Source organism: Dermochelys coriacea, chromosome 2, assembly GCF_009764565.3.
Source record: "Dermochelys coriacea isolate rDerCor1 chromosome 2, rDerCor1.pri.v4, whole genome shotgun sequence".
Classification (NCBI taxonomy): Eukaryota; Metazoa; Chordata; order Testudines; family Dermochelyidae; genus Dermochelys; species Dermochelys coriacea.
Genome location: NC_050069.1, coordinates 29231441 through 29241959, shown reverse-complemented (window position 1 = coordinate 29241959; position 10519 = coordinate 29231441). Strand labels below are relative to the sequence as shown.

Here is a 10519-nt window from a genome sequence, read left to right as displayed (position 1 = left end):
CAGCAAGGCATGCAAGGGCTTGTGACCAGACCACATGACACTGAACCCCATTTTGGTGCCTGTATTTTTCCACAAACTGGGGTGGGAACCTAGATTGAAACAAAGGGTTCCCACCATATGGAAAAGCTATATAAGGTGGGGAGTGACATAATCTCGGGGCCTCACTCACTACATGAGACAACTCCTGGAAACACCTGACAAAAAAAGACCGAACTTGAGCAAGTGCTGGTCCCAGACTAAAGGGTTTTCTAGACTGTGTATGGAAACTTGATGGACTGTTGTATCATCAGTCAGGGTGAGAAACTGCTAATTCAAATCCTATCCAACTAGTATGTTAAGCTTAGTTTGCATTTTTTGTTTATTTGCTAGGTAGTCTGCTTTGATCTGTTTGCTATCACTTATAAACACTTAAAATCTATCTTTCTGTAGTTAATAAACTTGTTTTATGTTTTATCTTTACTAGTGTGTTTTGAGTGAAGTGTCTGGGGAAAATCTCAGCTTGGTTAAAACAATCTTGTTGTGCATATCTTTCCCACATCGAGGGGAGAGTGAGCTATATGAATGAGCTTACATTGTAAAAATCCCTGTGAAGTGCAAGATACTATCATTCTAGGTTTATTCTCCAGCAGGTGTGCAAGGCTGGGAAGCTGGGAAATCAGCTGTCTGTTCTTGAGTGGCTTAGGTAAAAACTCAGGTAACTCAGTTCACTGTGTGGCATCACCTGCTGTCATGTTGTGTAATAAAAGGGCCTCGAGATGCTGGCTGAATCTCCAACAAAGCAGTGTGAGAGAGACCTGCCCAGTTGGGGGGTTAGAGACCATAGTGGTTCCCACAGCTCCCAGACTGCATCCAAGGGGTGACAAGCCATCACAACAGACTCCACTAAAATACTGATCCTTACTGTTTGTTCTAGCTAAATCAGTGTCTGGGTTATGACATTCCCCATTCCATGTATAGGGAGAACCACAAATACTGTGCTAAAGGTAAATACCATGGTGTGGTAAATGTCAAGATTTTTATGGCACCCACTGTAAAGCATTAGCAGCATCAGTACCAAGTAGCACATACCACTGACTCAATGTGTCTCAACCTTGACATGGCACAGTGGTACGAGACAGAGTCTGAGCTCTGTTATAACGGTGTAAATCCAGTCACTCTGTTTACACCAGTATAATCATAGGTATGGTGTAAGACCACCAAGCGATTGTACATAGGCTACTTTCACAGCTGTAAAAAAGGCTAATATCATTCTGCAGTGTATTAGCAGGAGTGTTGTATGTAAGAAATGGGAAGTGCTTATCCCATTCTACTCGGCACTGGTGAGGCCTCATCAAGAGTATTATATCCAATTCTGGACACTTCACTTTAGGAAAGATGTGGACAAATTGAGAGTTCAGAGAGAGCAACAAACATAATAAAAGGTTTAGAAAACCTGACCCAGGAGGAAAAGTTAAAAAAAATTGGCATATTTATTTTTAAGAAAAGGATACCGAGGAGAGACCTGCTAACAGTCTTCAGATATGTTAAAGGCTGCTATAAGGAGGATAGTGATAATTTGCAAGCTATTAGGCAAAACTTTCTAATTTTAAGGGTAGTTAAGCTCTAGAACAGGCTTCCAAGGGAGACTGTAGAATCCCCATCACTGGAGATTTTTAAGAACAGGCTGGACAAATACCTGTCACGTATGGTCTAGGTTTATTTGGTTCTGCCACAGCAGACCCTTGAGGTCCCTTCCAGTCTTTCTATGATTTAGCAGCAATAACTGTTGTTCGATTTTGCCCTGCTTCAGATTCTGACAAAAGATTACAGGATAAGCAGAAGACATCACTGGTTCCATTTAAATTATATTCTATTATAATAACTCGGATAATTCCAACCCAGGAAACACAGCATGAGTAAGGAGAGGATGCTGTGACTCTTCTTACATGGTTATTGTTGCTAAGGAAAGCATTCCACAGGGATCCACTGCTCAGCTCATCTGTCTCACTTTGCCTGGAACTCTCAAACAGCATTGTGACATCGTGGAAAGGTAACGTGATTTGGGGGGGGTTGTTGTTTTGTCTTGGTTTTTTTCCACCATTTCTAACTCTGTAACAGGAGCTTATAATTATGTGGAATAGTAGAAATAATGGGGCAGATCCTCAGCTGGTGTACATTGGTGTTGCCCCACTGAAGTATATGGAGTTGCAGCAATTTACACAAGCTGAGTCTCTGCTCTCAAATCTGTAGGCAAGAGTAGGACCAAAAACTCTGGAAACTTTCAAGCACTATTTAAGGCCTGATGAAACTTCTACTGAATTCAATTGGAGTCATTCAAATTACTTCAGAGGGAGCTGGATCAGGCCCTAAAAGTATTCAGAGTTCTTTAGAATGTGTTTTTTCTTCTGTAATTTCTCATCCTGAATGCCTCAATTTCTGCTCCCACTCCTCCTGCACTCTTTCTTTTTCACTCCCCCCCACCAACTGGTTGGAGAATTAAGTAGTTTTTAATGTAGCCTGTCAAACAACACAATAGTGACACTGTAGAAGAAAAGCAATGTCTTTTAAGGCTGCGGGAGTAAACTGAGTCAGCAAGGTAACTGAAAGGTACCAAAATATATGAATATATACTTTACTATATTTTTTCCATTAACTTAGGTATTTGAGAGGACTGCCATGTCCTATGTTCCATGTGAAGCACAATTTCCATGTGGGACACATGATTATGTAGTACTTAGAACATTTCTAATGATTTATGCTGTTTGGTGCTCTGCTTATCTGTCATTCACTCTGTCATTTCTCTGCTGCTTTGCCTATCTGCTGCTTTAACTCTATAACAAAGTGGAGAGGCACAGTTTCTGAGAAGTAATTGTTAGATAGCTACATGTACTGGCTGCCAGAGAATAAAGCACTTTGGTGGTATGAGAATGGTATTTATTTTCCTTGAAGAGGTAAGAAGACTCAGAGACTGACCCCGAGTGGGGTTTGATCCTTCAAGGTGCTGAATACTCCTGTGCAGTATTGTGCTCCTTCATCTCAAGCTGAGTTCATTGGATAGCATCTTGCAGGATTGAGCTCATGACTAGGAGCCCATTCATGGTGACAAAGGTTACTTCTGATGCTTGTCTGCTTCTCTCTCATCTAAATACAATTCCTTTTTCAGTTGCCTGCTTCTGAAACACTTAACAGGGCCAACCACCCTTCACACGGAGACTTTGACCTTCAGATTTCAGAAGAAATACTACACATTCAGTCTAGCTTTTATGCACTTTTCTGGTTCCCAAATTATCCCACTGGGATCTGTAAACTTAGAGTGATAAGTGGGTGATGATTTGCATTACTTCAATCCTCCAAAAGATCCTAAATATAACAGACAATCTCTCTATCAAAAGAGCTCCTACGACGTTTGAGCTTATATCAATTTTTTAAAAAAATCTGTCTTCAGGAATATCTCCATTGATCCTGCAAATATCAAGTGTTTCCTCCTTTGAATGTGCTTTCCCATTTACCTCAGATGTTCTCCTCAAAATGTTATCTTGTTTCCCATCCGAAGGAGCCTATAGTGTAACTCTGTGTTTTTTCCTAATGTTTGTGTGTCTCCTGCAATAATTGTTCTTGAATGTTTGATGCATTGTCAAATTCTACCTCCCTAGAATAATAGAAAACAGGTCATTTTGTCCATTCCCCTAAAAATATTCATTTTGCCAAATGAAAGGTCTTCTTTGTCATATTCTTTTGGGGCTAGAATGGCATTAACACTTCAACCACTTTTTGTTTTTATTGTTTGTTTGTTTTTTGAAGGAACAAAGAATGCATTTGTACAGTCTGAGGCTTGTAATCAATCTCCTACTACTCACTCTATTAGCAGCTAACATGCTCTCAGCTAATGATATGGTCTTTGCATCAGTGAAGAGGTAGGATGCTTTAACTGTGGAGATGCATGGTAACTCTATTGGTAGTATTGCATGTTCATTGAAAAAGACCTTCCATCTCTACTATTACATTCCCTGGCAGCAGGATCTTTCAGGCTTTTCGCTCCGGGAACTGATTGTCAGTTTGCTAGAAAATTCATCAGTCCCTGGATTGAAGGGTGAACTTAGTATAGAAAAGATGCAATGAGTTTCTAGGAAATGTAATGACATTAGATGTAAGTAAATGTCATCAAATATACATAATGGGCAACTTAATAAACATCTCCCATGCAATTGGGAAGGGTTCCAAGGAGCAAATATAGCACAATTCCTTTCAGTGACTGATCAATGAATAAATGACACACATGGTATCGTTTGGAAAACTAACTTGGGATAAAGTTATTACTTTACTAGTGTAAGCGGGGGAATAGTCCCGCTTTTGTGGGGAACTTTCCTGGCTTCTGCACTACCTCGGTGAAGTGGGCTAGCGAAAGGATCTGAGTCCTCGCTCCCACTTCCTTTACCCAGTGGCCTCTCCGCCCTTGAGGACTCCCCTTCCACTCTCCTGTCTGGCAGAGTCCTCTTAACCCCAACAAGGCTGGGCCCAGGATTCCTGGGGGGGCTCGAGCCCCAACCCTGCTGTGGTCACCTAGGACGGGGCTAGGGTGTCCTCACTCCGGGGTACTCTCTCTGCACTGGGCACTTCTCTGACCATTACATACAAGTTAAAGCAAATGCAAATTATTTAATCAACAACTAATTTTAAAAAGAATAAGGAATAATGGGAAAGGTTAAAGGAAACACATGAACCGGCTCTGCGGCAGGGAACATCACAAACAGTGTCTCTGGAATGTCAGGGCAGTTCTTTTTGCGAATACAGACTAACACGGCTGCTACTCTGAAACCTGTGATTATGCAAGGCACTGAATTTAGCCGTATAGAGTGGAAATCTGTCAACTTCATGAAAAAACTCGCACAGATACAGACAGACATCATCTTCCTCTCCAAATGCAAACAGATGGACATCATACCGAAAGGACTGAAGGTAAAAAATCCATTACAATCTACATACCACACAGACTATGCTGACAGCTTGTGCCACACACTCTCAAAGAAACTGCGGAACCACCTGATCAACATCCTCTACAGCAAACAGGGAAAGATTAAGAATGAGCTCTCAAAACTGGATACTCTCATAAAGAACCAACCTTCCACACAAACTTCCTCGTGGCTGGACTTTACAAAAACTAGACAAGCCATTTACAAAACACACTTTGCTTCTCTACAAAAGAAAAGGACACTAAGCTATCTAAACTACTATATGCCACAAGGGGCCACAACAATGGTTCCCGTAACCCACCCAGCAATATTGTTAATCTATCCAACTATACTCTTAGCCCAGCAGAAGAATCTGTCCTATCTCGGGGCCTCTCCTTTTGCCCCTCCACCCCCACGAACATGATACAGTTCTGTGGTGACCTAGAATCCTATTTTCGACGTCTCAGACTCAAGGAATATTTCCAACACACCTCTGACCAACATATTAACCCACAGAGACCTTCCTGCCAACACTACAAAAAGAAGGATTCTGGGTGGACTCCTCCTGAAGGTCGAAACAGCAGCCTGGATTTCTACATAGACTGCTTCCGCCGACGTGCACGAGCTGAAATTGTGGAAAAGCAGCATCGCTTACCCCATAACCTCAGCCATGCAGAACACAGTGCCATCCACTGCCTCAGAAACAACTCTGACATCATAATCAAAAAGGCTGACAAAGGAGGTGCTGTCATCATCATGAATAGGTCGGAGTATGAACAGAGGCTACTAGGCAGCTCTCCAACACCACTTTCTACAAGCCATTACCCTCTGATCCCACTGAGAGTTACCAAAAGAAACTACAGCATTTGCTCAAGAAACTCCCTGAAAAAGCACAAGAACAAATCCGCACAGACACACCCCTGGAGCCCCGACTTGGGGTATTCTATCTGCTACCCAAGATCCATAAACCTGGAAATCCTGGACGCCCCATCATCTCAGGCATTGGCACCCTGACAGCAGGATTGTCTGGCTATGTAGACTCCCTCCTCAGGCCCTTCGTTACCAGCACTCCCAGCTATCTTCGAGACACCACCGATTTCCTGAGGAAACTACAGTCCATTGGTGATCTTCCTAAAAACACCATCCTAGCCACTATGGATGTAGAAGCCCTCTACACCAACATTCCACACAAAGATGGACTACGAGCCGTCAGGAACAGTATCCCCGATACTGTCACGGCTAACCTGGTGGCAGAACTTTGTGACTTTGTCCTGACCCATAACTATTTCACATTTGGTGACAATGTATACCTTCAAATCAGCGGCACTGCGATGGGTACCCGCATGGCCCCACAGTATGCCAACATTTTTATGGCCGACTTAGAACAACGCTTCCTCAGCTCTCGTCCCCTAATGCCCCTACTCTACTTGCGCTACATTGATGACATCTTCATCATCTGGACCCATGGAAAAGAAGCTTTTGAGGAATTCCACCATGATTTCAACAATTTCCATCCCACCATCAACCTCAGCCTGGACCAGTCCACACAAGAGATCCACTTCCTGGACACTACGGTGCTAATAAGCGATGGTCACATAAACACCACCCTATATCGGAAACCTACTGACCGCTATTCCTACCTACATGCCTCTAGCTTTCATCCAGATCATACCACTCGATCCATTGTCTACAGCCAAGCGCTACGATATAACCACATTTGCTCCAACCCCTCAGACAGAGACAAACACCTACAAGATCTCTGTCATGCATTCCTACAACTACAATACCCACCTGCTGAAGTGAAGAAACAGATTGATAGAGCCAGAAGAGTACCCAGAAGTCACCTACTACAGGACAGGCCCAACAAAGAAAACAACAGAACGCCACTAGCCATCACCTTCAGCCCCCAACTAAAACCTCTCCAAAGCATCATCAAGGATCTACAACCTATCCTGAAGGACGAGCCATCACTCTCACAGATCTTGGGAGACAGACCAGTCCTTGCTTACAGACAGCCCCCCAACCTGAAGCAAATACTCACCAGCAACCACACACCACACAACAGAACCACTAACCCAGGAACCTATCCTTGCAACAAAGCCCGTTGCCAACTCTGTCCACATATCTATTCAGGGGATACCATCATAGGGCCTAATCACATCAGCCACACTATCAGAGGCTCGTTCACCTGCGCATCTACCAATGTGATATATGCCATCATGTGCCAGCAATGCCCCTCTGCCATGTACATTGGCTAAACTGGACAGTCTCTACGTAAAAGAATGAATGGACATAAATCAGACGTCAAGAATTATAACATTCAAAAACCAGTTGGAGAACACTTCAATCTCTCTGGTCACTCGATCACAGACCTAAGAGTGGCTATACTTCAACAAAAAAGCTTCAAAAACAGACTCCAACGAGAGACTGCTGAATTGGAACTAATTTGCAAACTGGATACAATTAACTTAGGCTTGAATAGAGACTGGGAATGGATGAGTCATTACACAAAGTAAAACTATTTCCCCATGGTATTTCTCCCTCCCACCCCACCCCCCACTGTTCCTCTGATATTCTTGTTAACTGCTGGAATTATCCTACCTTGCTTGTCACCATGAAAGGTTTTCCTCCTTTCCCCCCCCCTGCTGCTGGTGATGGCTTATCTTAAGTGACCACTCTCCTTACAGTGTGTATGATAAACCCATTGTTTCATGTTCTCTGTGTGTGTGTATATAAATCTCTCCTCTGTTTTTTCCACCAAATGCATCCGATGAAGTGAGCTGTAGCTCACAAAAGCTTATGCTCTAATAAATTTGTTAGTCTCTAAGGTGCCACAAGTACTCCTTTTCTTTTTGCGAATACAGACTAACATGGCTGCTACACTGAAACCTGACAACTTGTTTAGTCACTCATACCAAGGCAGAGTCAGGCCCAGATTGTGCTACCCCTTTTTTTTTCTAACTGGGGGCAGTGGCCATGCTTATTGAGGCCTTCTTAAACTTGGCTGCTGTCAGTACTTTCTCTCAACAAAGGGAAGTTCCATACCTCGAAAAGGGAAAACAGCACAAGTTAATGCAGACTCATACTCTATTAGCTTTTTCCAATTACTCTTATTGGTCTGGCAAAGTGAGCATAAAGTAGATTCAAGCTGGCTCTGATGTGAGCTGGAGAATGTGGCCTAAGTAATTTATGACCAAATTCACTATTGCTTTGTATCTTATGTAGCCATTTATATCAGTGCAAAGTGGGTGCAAAACATTACTAGATCAAGATGGAGGCATACTGCATCTGTTTTTCACTCCGTTTCAGAGTAGCAGCCGTGTTAGTCTGTATTCGCAAAAAGAAAAGGAATACTTGTGGCACCTTAGAGACTAACAAATTTATTAGAGCATAGTCTCTAAGGTGCCACAAGTACTCCTTTTCTTTTTTTTTTCACTCCGTGTACCTGTGTAAATGATGACACAAGGTGCAGGACAACAATGAACTAGGCTCCAAATTTTAAAATGCCAGTGGACATGTGCCCATTTGCACTTCTGTGTAGACCAGGGATCAGCAACCTTTGGCACTCGGCCCATCAGGGAAATTTGCTGGCAGGCTGAGACAGTTTGTTTACCTGCAGCATCCTCAGGTTTGGCCGATCGTAGCTCCCACTGGCCGCGGTTCGCCAGTGGGAGCCCACACCACTTCCCACAGCCCCCATTGGCCTGGAATGGCAAACCCCAGCTAGTGGGAGCTGCGATCGGCCAAACCTGCGGATGCTGCAGGTAAACAAACCGTCCCAGCCCTCCAGCAGATTTCCCTGATGGGTTGCATGCCAAAGTTTGCCAATCCCCAGTGTAGACTACCCACACAGTGGATCACAACATGGCAGAAAATGGAAGATGTTGCCACAGTCCTACTTTCTCAACAACGCAGGTGGCAGAGAGAGGGTTGGCAGGGGTGGAGAACAATGGAGTCTTGACTCCACCCCACTCCAATACATAGGTCATTACCTCTGGACTGGTGCAGAAGGGGAAGAAAGCTGCACTAAAAAAAAGGCTGATGTTGTTTACTTCCCAAAGGGAGCAAGAGATTGAACTGTGATTCTACACTGTACTCCTGAGACAGCACATCTATGCACTGCCTCTGACTCAGAGCAGATTGTAAAGTGTAGTCTAGAGTTTAGAGAATTTTTGCTCTGGATTATATACAACCTGAAGAATACCAAATATTAATATTTTATGTAATACAAAGAATGGGTGAAATTTTTGCTATTTCCCATTCTCATTAAAATCCTGATAACAAAAATGGATCTATATTGTGCTATCTATCCTGTTCTCATTACAATCTTTGTCAGTGGAATGAGACATCCGAGAATTTTAATACGCAGTACAATCTACAAAAGACAGTAATATACTGTGTGGCTCTAACCTCTTCAGTGCTCTATAATTTGATTGTCAGGTGGCCATTCCAGATATCTTCTGATACAATATTGGCAATCTAAATCTCAAAGAAAGGTGGTATGGCCAGCCAATCAAAATGCAAACTTTTTCCAAGTTTAAAGAGCTGCAGCATATTAGTGAAATGTAAAGATTAAAGTGGATATCAATCAAATTTGAAATCCTTTTGACCAGTGAGTTGCCAAATAACCACATCTGCAAAAAACAGCCAAAGAAATAAAAAACATTTATTTCTGTAAATGATGTGTCAAAAGTACTCCCCCCCTTTTTTTTGATGCTGAAAGGGAGGGCACCTCTTGAGTTCATAAGAAGAATATGATAATGCACATGTAGTGGGGGGATATGAGTGGGCTTTAGTCTTTAATAATTACAGTTTTTTGAACCTGTTCGTTACATCTGCATTTTGACCCCTCATACTTTGGGAAGGTAAGGAATAGGGCAGGAGAGGGGAAACCCTAGTGTATAATAGCAAGAAAAAGTAAAGAAATTCTCTTGTTAAAGGTTATTATGAGAAAAGAAACTAGGACATTCACAAGACAGTTTTAAGATAATATACTCATTATTTCTCATACATTACACCAGAGTTTGTACCCAGCATTTAAAAAAAAAATCAAAACCAACACATTTTTCTAGAAATAGGGTAAGATAAGAACTAGATTTCCACAGACAGACCTGAACTTTGGATGTTCAAAACTAGGTCCAGATCCTCATTTTACAGCATGAGCCAATCTCTATATTCAAACACAGATATGTGTTGTCCCATTTACATAGATGTTTCAGCTCTAGGGTCACTTCAGATGGCAGAGGCAATGTGTTACCTCTTTGAGCAATGTCTTTCCCAGTAAACTGCATCCTTCCCTGCAGGATTGTTGTTTTTTACAATCTTTATCAATAATAATTGTATTCATTAATCTTGGGACAAATACCAATAATTGAGGAGTTTAGTTCTACTCATTTAGCAAACATTGGGCAAAGACTCTCGACAGTCACGGTAGGTACATACACAGGGTGAGATTGTAACTAGTGTGCAAAGGGTTGAGGCCAAAAGAGACTCCCTATCTGCTTGTGGGTTCCCCACACCCACCACAACCTAGAAAGGCCAGTCATGTTGCAATCCTTGTGCTTCACAGAACCCTAATATTCCTCCAGGCT

General features: G+C 42.5%; 1 long non-coding RNA gene across 1 annotated transcript; it reads right to left on the bottom strand.

Annotated features, from left to right (window-relative positions):
• Positions 1-216: 216 nt before the first annotated feature.
• LOC122458429 lies at positions 217-9070 on the bottom strand. Its single transcript, XR_006278477.1, has 3 exons — positions 9059-9070; positions 7397-7401; positions 217-365 (listed from the first exon to the last, which is right to left on the bottom strand). It is a non-coding gene; the product is annotated as an uncharacterized LOC122458429 (long non-coding RNA).
• Between the last annotated feature and the right edge of the window lie 1449 nt (positions 9071-10519).